The sequence below is a fragment of the Nycticebus coucang genome, chromosome 2, assembly GCF_027406575.1.
Source record: "Nycticebus coucang isolate mNycCou1 chromosome 2, mNycCou1.pri, whole genome shotgun sequence".
NCBI classification, from domain to species: Eukaryota; Metazoa; Chordata; class Mammalia; order Primates; family Lorisidae; genus Nycticebus; species Nycticebus coucang.
Genome location: NC_069781.1, coordinates 180,808,406 through 180,818,066, shown reverse-complemented (window position 1 = coordinate 180,818,066; position 9,661 = coordinate 180,808,406). Strand labels below are relative to the sequence as shown.

Genomic DNA, 9,661 nt, shown 5'->3' with positions numbered 1-9,661 from the left:
ACAGATACAGCTTCTGATATGCTGCCCCAGAGCCACTGTGTGACTTCGGCCACGTCACTTACCACTTTGAGCCTCAGTTTCCTCATCTGCAAGATGGGAGTTAATTTGATCACCAGCAGATATGTGCCAGGTACTCTTGTAGTACTGAGGACGCAGTGTTAATCAACGCATATAAGAAAAATCATAGCCCTCATACAGCGAACCTTTTAGAAGAGGGAAAATAATAGCATTTATCTCCTAGGGTTATTCTGAGGACTAAATGTGATAGAGCAGGAAAAGCATTTAACATGGTGTCTGGCATATTCTAAGTGCTTAATAAATGTTAGCTGTGGCCAGGCATGGTGGCTTACGCCTGTAATCCTAGCACTCCAGGAGTATGAGGCTGGTGGATTGCCTGAGCTCACAGGTTCAAGACCAGCCTGAGCAGGGCATTATAGCAGGTGCCTGCAGTCCAAGTTACTTATGAGGCTGAGGCAACAGAATCTCTTGAGCCCAAGAGTTTGAGGTTGCTGTGAGCTGTGATGCCATAGCACTATACCCAGGACAACATAGTGAGACTGTCTCTAAATAAATAAATAAATAAATAAATAAATGGGGCAGCTCCTGTAGCTCAGTGGGTAGGGCCAGCTAAAACAACAATGACAACTGCAAAAAAAAAAAATGTCAGGCATTGTGCCCGGCGCCTGTAGTCCCAGTCCTACCTGGCCTGTAGTCCCAAGAGAATCGCTTAAGCCCAAGAGTTTGAGGTTGCTGTGAGGTGTGATGCCACAGCACTCTATCCAGGGTGACATAGTGAGACTCTGTCTCAAAAAAGAAAAAAAAAAGTTAGCTGCCATTGTTACTAGTAATCTGCCCACCTTCCTTCTCCTATAGCTCTGCTTCTGAGGATGGTAAACACATAACATATGTGTCTAAACTTTCACTCCCATGTCCATGGCAGACATTGCTAATTGATCACAGCACACATTCCCTCTGAGTTCAGAGGTACCTATGGGAGTCTAGCAGCAGAGCATTAGATAGCATTAACAGACATGTCCTCTCAGAATTTACAACCATTCTATTCAACGTTTCTTGCATTCCCCAGCAATCTGCCTGCTCTACACAATTCTGGAGCTGAGATCCCTTAAGTCCTATCTGCAGAGCTCAAGCTCAGACTCCAGGCCCAGCCTACCTCTCCTCAGGGGAAATAGCAATTGCACGGTCAGTACCTTGTCAGCTGAGCAGCTGCTCCCACTCTGAGCTGGTGCCAGGCTTCTTGTGTGGCTACTTCTGGAGTGAATCTAGCCGTGTTCTCTCCAGGGCTTCTGGAGCTTTAAATCCTGTTCCTTACCTTCATTCAAGAAAAATGGGTAGTTTCTAGGCTGGGCAAACAATTCTGGCCAAAAAGAGCTGAGTGGGACCCAGCCCCTGCCTCTGTAGCAGGAGAGATGGACATGTGAGCACGCAATTGCAATATAGTGAGATAAAGGGAGACCGAGGCCAGCCCTCTGCTGTGTGGGAACTTAAGGGAGGAAGGAACACAAGGTCCCAGGAGCCTTCTATGTGGAGGGGTGCCTATCCTGGGCTGCCACCTCCACTATCTGCAGCCAGACCCTTGGAACTCTCTGTCCCAGCCCCTCTTCTTCCAGGCTGCAGGGCCTGGCTCAGCAGGGCTGTCCTCCCTTTGGCTTTTGCTGGTGATTTCATTCTATCATTAATTCGAAGCAGCATGCTGTGATGGCACATGGCCTGAAGAAGGTCTGAGATCAACTCAGCTGTGTGGCCCTGGGCAAATTACCTAGGCTCTCTGTACCTTGTTTGCTCCTCTGTGACAGGAGGGTTACAATAGAGCCTACCATGAGGATTGCAGGGGGGATTTATGAATTTATTTACTTATTTAGATACAGAGTCTCACTCCATCGCCCTGGGTAGAGAGCCGTGGCATCATAGCTCACAGCAACCTCAAACTCTTGGGTTCAAACGATCCTCCTGCCTCAGCCTCCCGAGTAGCTGGGACCACAAGTGTCCATCCCAGCGTCTGGCTAGTTCTTCTATTTTTAGTAGAGATAGGGTTTTGCTTTTGCTCAGGCTGGTCTCAAACTCCTGAGTTGAGGTGATCCCGCCTCAGCCTCCTAGAGTGTAAGGATTATAGGTGTGAGCCATCTTGCCCAGCAGAATTTACAGATTTGATGCACGGAAAGGTCCTAACACCGTGACTGGGGTGCTATAAATAAGTGCCTGACACAGGCTTGCTGCTGCCCTCACTTGCACACAACCCTGCAACCCCAGAGATGTTTCTCTCTTACTCTGTGGGCCTGGTGAATTGCATGAACTTAAAAAAAAAATGCTAAACTTTCTTGGCATCCTTGGGATAAGGCATATTTATCTATGATACATATTAGAGAGAGATGTGTGAACAGAGTTTGAAAGGATAAGGGGAAACTCTGGCAAAGGGGCAGCAGGTGCAAAGGGCTGGAGGAGTTAAACAGCACACTTGAGTCCAGGAAAGGGAACTCTGGAAAGTGGGGCGGAAGTGGGAGACCTTGGACCTCATGGGGGCAGGAGCCTCTCAGCGCTGAGCTGGGTGTCCGGCACAGGGTGATTAACGCGGCTGTATTTTAAATTCCACAAGTGGATCATGAACTTCGTGAAGGTGAAGCTCATGTATCCTCTTTGTCACACTCAATATACATTTGTTGTTTACTTCAGAATTTTCAGCAGCTGTGAGGCTCCTTATTTTCTATGAGCTGTGGTGCCCGAGTGGATGCTGCTCAGGCCTCCGCCTTCACCTGCTCAGGTCGGGGACTTGCACAGCAGACCTGTCAGGGACTTGCTGACAGATGTGCAGGGTGTTAATTAGCTTTTGCTTCCAGCCAGATGGGCAATTGGGAAGAGCCGTCCTCTGTGAATTTGAGAAAAAGCCCTGCCAGGGATGCAGACACTGGCAGCTGAAGAAGTGAGGCCTAAGGAATAGGGATCTACTTTTGCACTTTCCCTTAGGGAGCTCTTTTGACCAGTGCCCTTCCAAAATTTTCTGTTGAAACTGCCAATCTGAGAACTGCACACACTCTAGTCCACAAGTATGGGCACATGACCTAGGTCCAGCCAATCATAGGAGCCTATTTCTTGGCTGCAGTGATTGGCCCAAAGGGTGAATATGTCATCCAAACAGGGCCAATCAGAATCCTTCCCTTGACTGTTTATACAGTCACTGGGAGAGAGGAGTCCTTTCTACCTTGTGTCACTAACTGGGGATGATGTAAACTCAAAGTTCTCACATGGAATAGAAGCAAATGTGGCCAACATGCAGAGAAACAGAACTGAGAGATGTTGCTCATCTCAGAGGGAGAAAGGATGATGATGATGATGTTTGAATTCCTGGTCCACTGGACCTTTTCTATGGGGTGGTATCCCCATCTTCCTCCCTCCCCATAGAACTGCTGGAGCAAACTGGTGTGCTTTCTGTTTCTGTCCATTAGTTAAAGGTCTATTAATATTCTAATCTCTCAGACTCAGAACGGGCAGCATTTCAGGGATGAAGACATTATTTGTCAACTGAGAGTCTTGGGTTATGAGTCCGTGTACTCAAGGCCAGGCCGTTCCCGTGCTGTTGATTCCCAAAAGGAATCTGGCCTGCTTCATAGTTTTCTTTTCCAAGTTATATAACACATGTAACTTGGAATGCAGGATGGGGGTGTGGAACAGGGAATCAGGGGAAGCTGGTCTGGGGATGCTGTGTCGTGTCATCTGGATCTGGTGCTCGGGTGTCCATATGGTTGACCCTGTGGGACCTCCTGGGAGACCTGTGAAAAGCATCTCAGAACTGTGCACCCGTGAGACAGGAGGGGGACACATTTGTCTATTGGCTCCTACCTTCCCATTGGTCCAGGCTGGCCTGGGGTGTTAAACCTCTCCCCTCTCCTTTGAGTGTGCCTGTGTGTGTCCCTAGAAGGCCTGCAAAGTCCCAGGACAGAGAGGGAGAGTCGTTTTGCTTTTGCACAGAACACACCGGAGGCCTGTGCAGAAGAGCTGGTTGTGCAGCAACAGGAGTGAGGTGGGAAGAGAGGATCTGAAGGCTATGCCTCCACCCACGGCCTAGGTCTCACCTAACAGGTTGCAGATCACAGAACCACCCTTCCTGGGACTGCCTTGACTCCCGATGAGAACACAAAGTTGTCTCTGCCACTCCTTCGACTGCCCTCTTGACCTTCAGTCTCTTGTAAAATCCTCTTTCTGTGCTATTGTCCCTTTCCAGGCAGTAAGAAAGTTAGTGGGCATGTCCTGACCTTGCCTCCTCCCTCTGACTGGTGGGCCGCACCAATCTTGCCCTGGCTGGTACATCTTCCCCCTGGCCCTGCCATGTCCTCTTGGGCCAGTCTGAGAGATTTCTTAACATTTTAAAGCAAAAAAGACTTCTCACCCTCTTAATTAAACACAACTTATGCTGTCCATTGGCAAGTGAGGTTGGGCTGCTGGTTCCGTTTGCTCCCCAGATCCCTTTTCTATTTTCTCTGAGCTTGTCTGACCTTGAATGGCATCACTGTCTTCTTCCCTATGACTTTTTTTTTTTTTTGAGACAGAGTTTCACTGTGTCGCCCTCAGTAGAGTGCCGTGGTGTCACAGCCCACAGCAACCTCCAACTCCTGGGCTTAAGCGATTCTCTTGCTTTAGCCTCCCAAGTAACTGGGACTACAGGCACCAGCCAGAACTCCCAGCTATTTTTTTTGTTGCAATTTGGCCAGGGCCGGGTTTGAACCTGCCACCCTTGGTATATGGGGCTGGTGCCCTACCCACTGACCCACAGACACCACCCAGATTTTTTTTTTTTTTTTTAGAGACAGAGTCTCACTTTTTCACCCTCGGTAGAGTGCCATGGTGTCACAGCTCACAGCAGCCTCCAGCTCCTGGGCTTAGGCGATTCTCTTGTCTCAGCCTCCCAAGTAGCTGGGATTAGAGGCGACTGCCACCATGCCTGGCTATTTTTTTGTTGGAGTTTGGCCGGGGTCAGGTTCGAACCCACCCCCCTTGGTATATGGGGCTGGTGCCCTATTCACTGATTTTTTTTTTTTCTTTTGAGACAGTCTTACTCTATCACCCTGGGTAGAGTGCCATGGCATCATCATAGCTCATAGTGGCCTCAAATTCCTCGGCTTAAGCTTGGCACTGGTAGTTTAGCGTTAGGGCACCAGCCACAGTCACCAGGGTTAGTGGGTTCAAACCTGAAGCCCAACTGAGTCTGTTAAACAAACAAACAAAAAAAATAGCCGGCATTGTGGCGGGCACATATAATCCCAGCTACTGGGGAGGCTAAGGCAAGAGAATTGCTTGAGACCAAGAGTTTGAGGTTGCTGTGAGCTGTCACACTATGGCACTCTGCCCAAGGCGATAGCTTGAGGCTCTGTCTCAAAAAAATATACATATATGTTCCTGGGCTCAATTGACCCTCTTGCTTCAACCTCCTGAGTAGCTGGGACTACTGCCCACCATGATGACCCTCTACTTTTTCTATTTTTAGTAGAGATGGGGTCTCGCTCTTGCTCAGGCGGGTCTTCAACTCCTGAGCTCAAGTGATTCTCTTGCCTCTGCCTCTCAGAGTGCTGGGATTATAGGTGTGAGCCACTGCACCCAGCCCAGAGAAATGATTCTGATGACACTGTCTGCAAGGCTGTTGGAGGAGGGGAGAGACTGAGCTCCAGTCTGAACACTGCCATACAGCTGGGGATGGAGGGCTGATGGCAGAGTGAGGGGCAATGGACAGTGAGTCCTGAGAGAAGACATCGGGGAGGGCATCTGGCTAGATTAAACTAACAGGGTTCTTGCCCTAGACAGGCCAAGGACTTAGGTATACCGAGGTGGGTGAGGATGATGAGGACTTGGATCAGATGCCAGGGAGGGGGGGATCCTCCCTAACTGACTTAGCAAGATTGTTTGCTAAAACAGGATTCTGGGCTGGGTGCAGTAGCTCACGCCTGTAATGCCAGCAATCTGGCAGGCAGAGGCAGGTGGATTGCCTGAGCTCAGAAGTTCAAGACCAGCCTGAGTAAGAGTGAGAGCTCTGTCTCTAAAAAACAGCCTGATATTGTAGTAGATGCCTGTGGGCTCAGCTACTTGGGAGGCTGAGGCAAGAGGATCACTTGAGCCCAAGAGTTTGAGGTTGCTGTACTATAATGCCACGGTACTTTACTGGGGGCAAGAAATGGGACTCTGTCTCAAAAAATAATAACAGGCTCGGTGCCCGTAGCACAATGGTTAAAGCGCCAGCCACATACATGGAGGCTGGCGGGTTTGCACCTGGCCTAGGCCAGCTAAACAACAATGACGACTGCAACACAAAATAGCCAGGTGTAGTGGTGGGCTTCTGCAGTCCCAGCTACTTGGAATGCTTCTATATTTTCTTGAAGTTCTCTTTCCCCCCCATTCTTTCAATTTCACTTCTCTTTTCTTCACCTTCCCTTCCTTTTTCTCTACCCATTATATGTTCAAGTACAGAGCTAGAGGCTGGATGTGGTGGCTCTCACCTGTAATCTTAACCACTCTGGGAATAAGGCAGAAGGATTGCTTAGATTGAGCAAGAGCAAAACCTTGTCTCTGTTAAAAACAGAATAAAATTAGCTGGGCTTTGTGGCAGGCGCCTATAGTCCCAGCTACTTGGGAGGCTGAGGCAGAAGGATCATTTCAGCTCAAGAGCTGAGGTTGTTGTGAGCTATGATGCCATTGCATTTTAGCACAGGTGACAAAGTAAGGCTATCTCCCCCAAGAGGGGGTGGGGAACTAGAGATTTCTCTACATTTATTGAACTCAATAGGGTATTCTCTGTTAATCAACTGACATAATTTTTATTTTACTACCTGCTGCTGTTAAGGGCATAAGCCAAAACTGGGGATAACCAGGGCCTTTTATTTGCACACTGTCCACCATTTCTTTCTTCTTCTGTGTGGGCCTCCCCAGTGTAATTCTTTCTCTAGCATGTAATAAATGTTTCAGAAAATGTCATATGTGAACCTGAAATTATATTTCAAATGTTCTAGGAAAAATTACTATTTAAAGGACTTCCGTGGTACTCTTGTTTGTTTGCTTGTTTTTGGTATGTTACGTTTGCTTAAACCCAGGCAGACACACAAATTAGTTCCTGTCTGGGAGGAATCTGCAGGCTGTGAAGGGGAAATAGAACAGATAGTCTCACAGAGTACCTTGCAGAAGGCCCCTTCTACCTCCATTAGAAAGCACTTCTTCCTATAACCCAACGCTGTGTCCTTGTAACTAGTTTTGCTCTGTTCTCTGGAGGTTCGCGTGCAATCACCACCTGCAATGAGAGACAGTTCTCCCATCTCTTGTCCTCAGGAAGCTTCTCCCCTCTGCTTCTTAACTTTCCTAGGTGCTGCTTTGTTCCCGTGACTTCCTCATCCAGGCCTGTTGGAATGTGGTTCTCCATGTTAGAACATAGTCCCGAACTCAGGGCAGACCACACCTTTTCTCCCCTTGTTCTGGGTGGGAGTCCTGCTCTGGGATCTGTTAGATCTGCTCCCTCCTCACCCTGCCTGCTGTGTTCTGAGTTGTTGAGGGGCTGGGGTAGGGCAGTGGGGGGTGCCAGGGGTAGAGAAGGTCCCCCTGCAAGTGCAGGCTGGGTTGCCCAGGCTTCCCAGTTAGGGGGGCTCCTCACTGGGTCTGGACAGTAAGAGGGAAGAAAGGGCTGAGGCATGTCTATCCTCTGTGGCAGCTCTCCAGCCTTTCCTGGGTGACCCCAGTCCCTGGACTCAGTATTCTCTCTCTCTGCCCTGTCCCTCCAGCCCAGGGCTGGTGGCTAATCTCTGTGCTGCAACCAATCTTGAGAACTATTTTATTTTATGTAGCTAATCAGGCCCAGGCAAAGTTTAAACTCACTGCCCCTGGCATACAGGGCAGCAGGCTAACCACTGAGCTACAGTGCCCAGCTTGCAGCCAATCTTTTTATTTAAAAAAATTTTTTTTTCCATAGTAAAAATGTATTCTTACACAAATCTACAGCTTTTGAACAATAAAAAGAGAGACCCATCTGGTGTGAAGAAGACATGAAGCAGCACTTGGGCAGCTGCAGGCCGTGGAGGCATGTGGTTACCGGCTCTGCTCAATGTGCGTGGAGATATCAATTTCCTCTGGAAGTTCTGCCACATTCACCTCTAACCGGTCCTGAACATCATTGAGTATTTTGGCATCATTCTCGTCAGACACAAAAGTGATGGCCAGTCCTTTGGTGCCAAAGCGACCCGCCCGGGCCATCCGGTGGAGGTAGGTGTCAGAGTCCTCAGGCATGTCATAGTTGAAGACGATGTTGACTCGCTCAATATCCATCCCTTGGCCAAACAGATTGGTGGCCACCAGGACCTGTGCTGCAAATCCTGCTGGTAGCGTGACAGACGCTCCTCCTGGGCCATGCCCCGGTGGATGGCAATGGCTGGGAAGATCTGTTCCATGAGGAGCTGGGCCAGGGCCATGCAGCGCTGCATGGACTTGACAAAGATGACCACCTGGTTAAACTCTAGCACATCCAAGAGATCAAAGAGTTTGTGGTTCTTCTCACTTCCCTTGAGCTTGACGTCACACTGCTGCAGTCCATGCAGCCTGAGCGTGGTCTCGTCATGGATCCTGCGTGAACTTCCTGCGGACAGGGCGGCCTCCCTGCTCAGGGTGGCGCTGAGCATCACGCACTGCTTCTCGTGGGGCGCCAGGCGGAAGATCTCCTGCACATCCCGCCGCACGTGCAGCTGCCCCAGCATCTTGTCACACTCGTCCAGCACAAAGTGCTTCACATTCTTCGGGTGGAGGCTCCTATTCTGCACGAGGGCCAGAATTCGGCCCCGGGTCCCCACCACAACATGGGGACAGTGTTTCTTCAATACTTCATCTTTCTTGATGGAGAGGCCACTGAAGAAGACAGACACCTTGACACTGGGCATGTACTTGGAGAAGCGCTCATATTCCTTCCAGCTGATCTGGAAGGCCAGCTCCCTTGTATGGCTCATGACCAAGACTGTCACCTCTCTGTGGACAGGCTTGATCTGCTGCAGGGTGGCCAGCACAAAAACTGCTGTCTTGCCCATCCCAGACTTGGCCTGGCACAGGACGTCCATGCCCAGGATGGCCTGTGGAATGCACTCGTGCAGACGGATGCTCAAAGCCACAGTCCACGATGGCCCTCAGGAGGTCTGGTTTCAGCAGAAACTCCTGGAAGCCAGAGCTATGGATGGAAACAGGATCCCTTGACGTCTTTCTTGGGGGGAGCTGGAGTGCTCTCCGGAGGAGCCTGGGGTTCTTCATCTTCCTCATAATCCAAAAGTTTGTTTTCTACGTCCTGCTCTGCCATGATGCTGGTTCCCTGCTCGTCCTCGGGTGCTGAGAAGAGCCGCCCAACTCTAGTTCACTGCCCAGCGTTGGGACACAACCTGCCACGCTTCAGGCGCCTGCTTCTGATTGCAGCTCTGCCCACTGGACCGCTGCCTTTTCATTCAAGGGAGGCGGAAGTGGTGATTGGATTGTTCAGGAGGCATCGAGACGCTATTGGTGGAGAGAGGAAAGGGGGCGTGCCTTACGCCTCGGGTTCATTTGTTAAGCTAAAAAGCAGGCATTTAGGAGTGAGCTGACGCAAGCCGGTTGCGCGCTGTCCCGTGACTCCATAGTAGGATGATTTTAAAAAATCTTTCTTCAA

General features: G+C 49.8%; 1 pseudogene; it reads right to left on the bottom strand.

Annotated features, from left to right (window-relative positions):
• Positions 1-7,970: 7,970 nt before the first annotated feature.
• On the bottom strand, positions 7,971-9,431 carry LOC128560138 (ATP-dependent RNA helicase DDX39A-like; annotated as a pseudogene).
• Between the last annotated feature and the right edge of the window lie 230 nt (positions 9,432-9,661).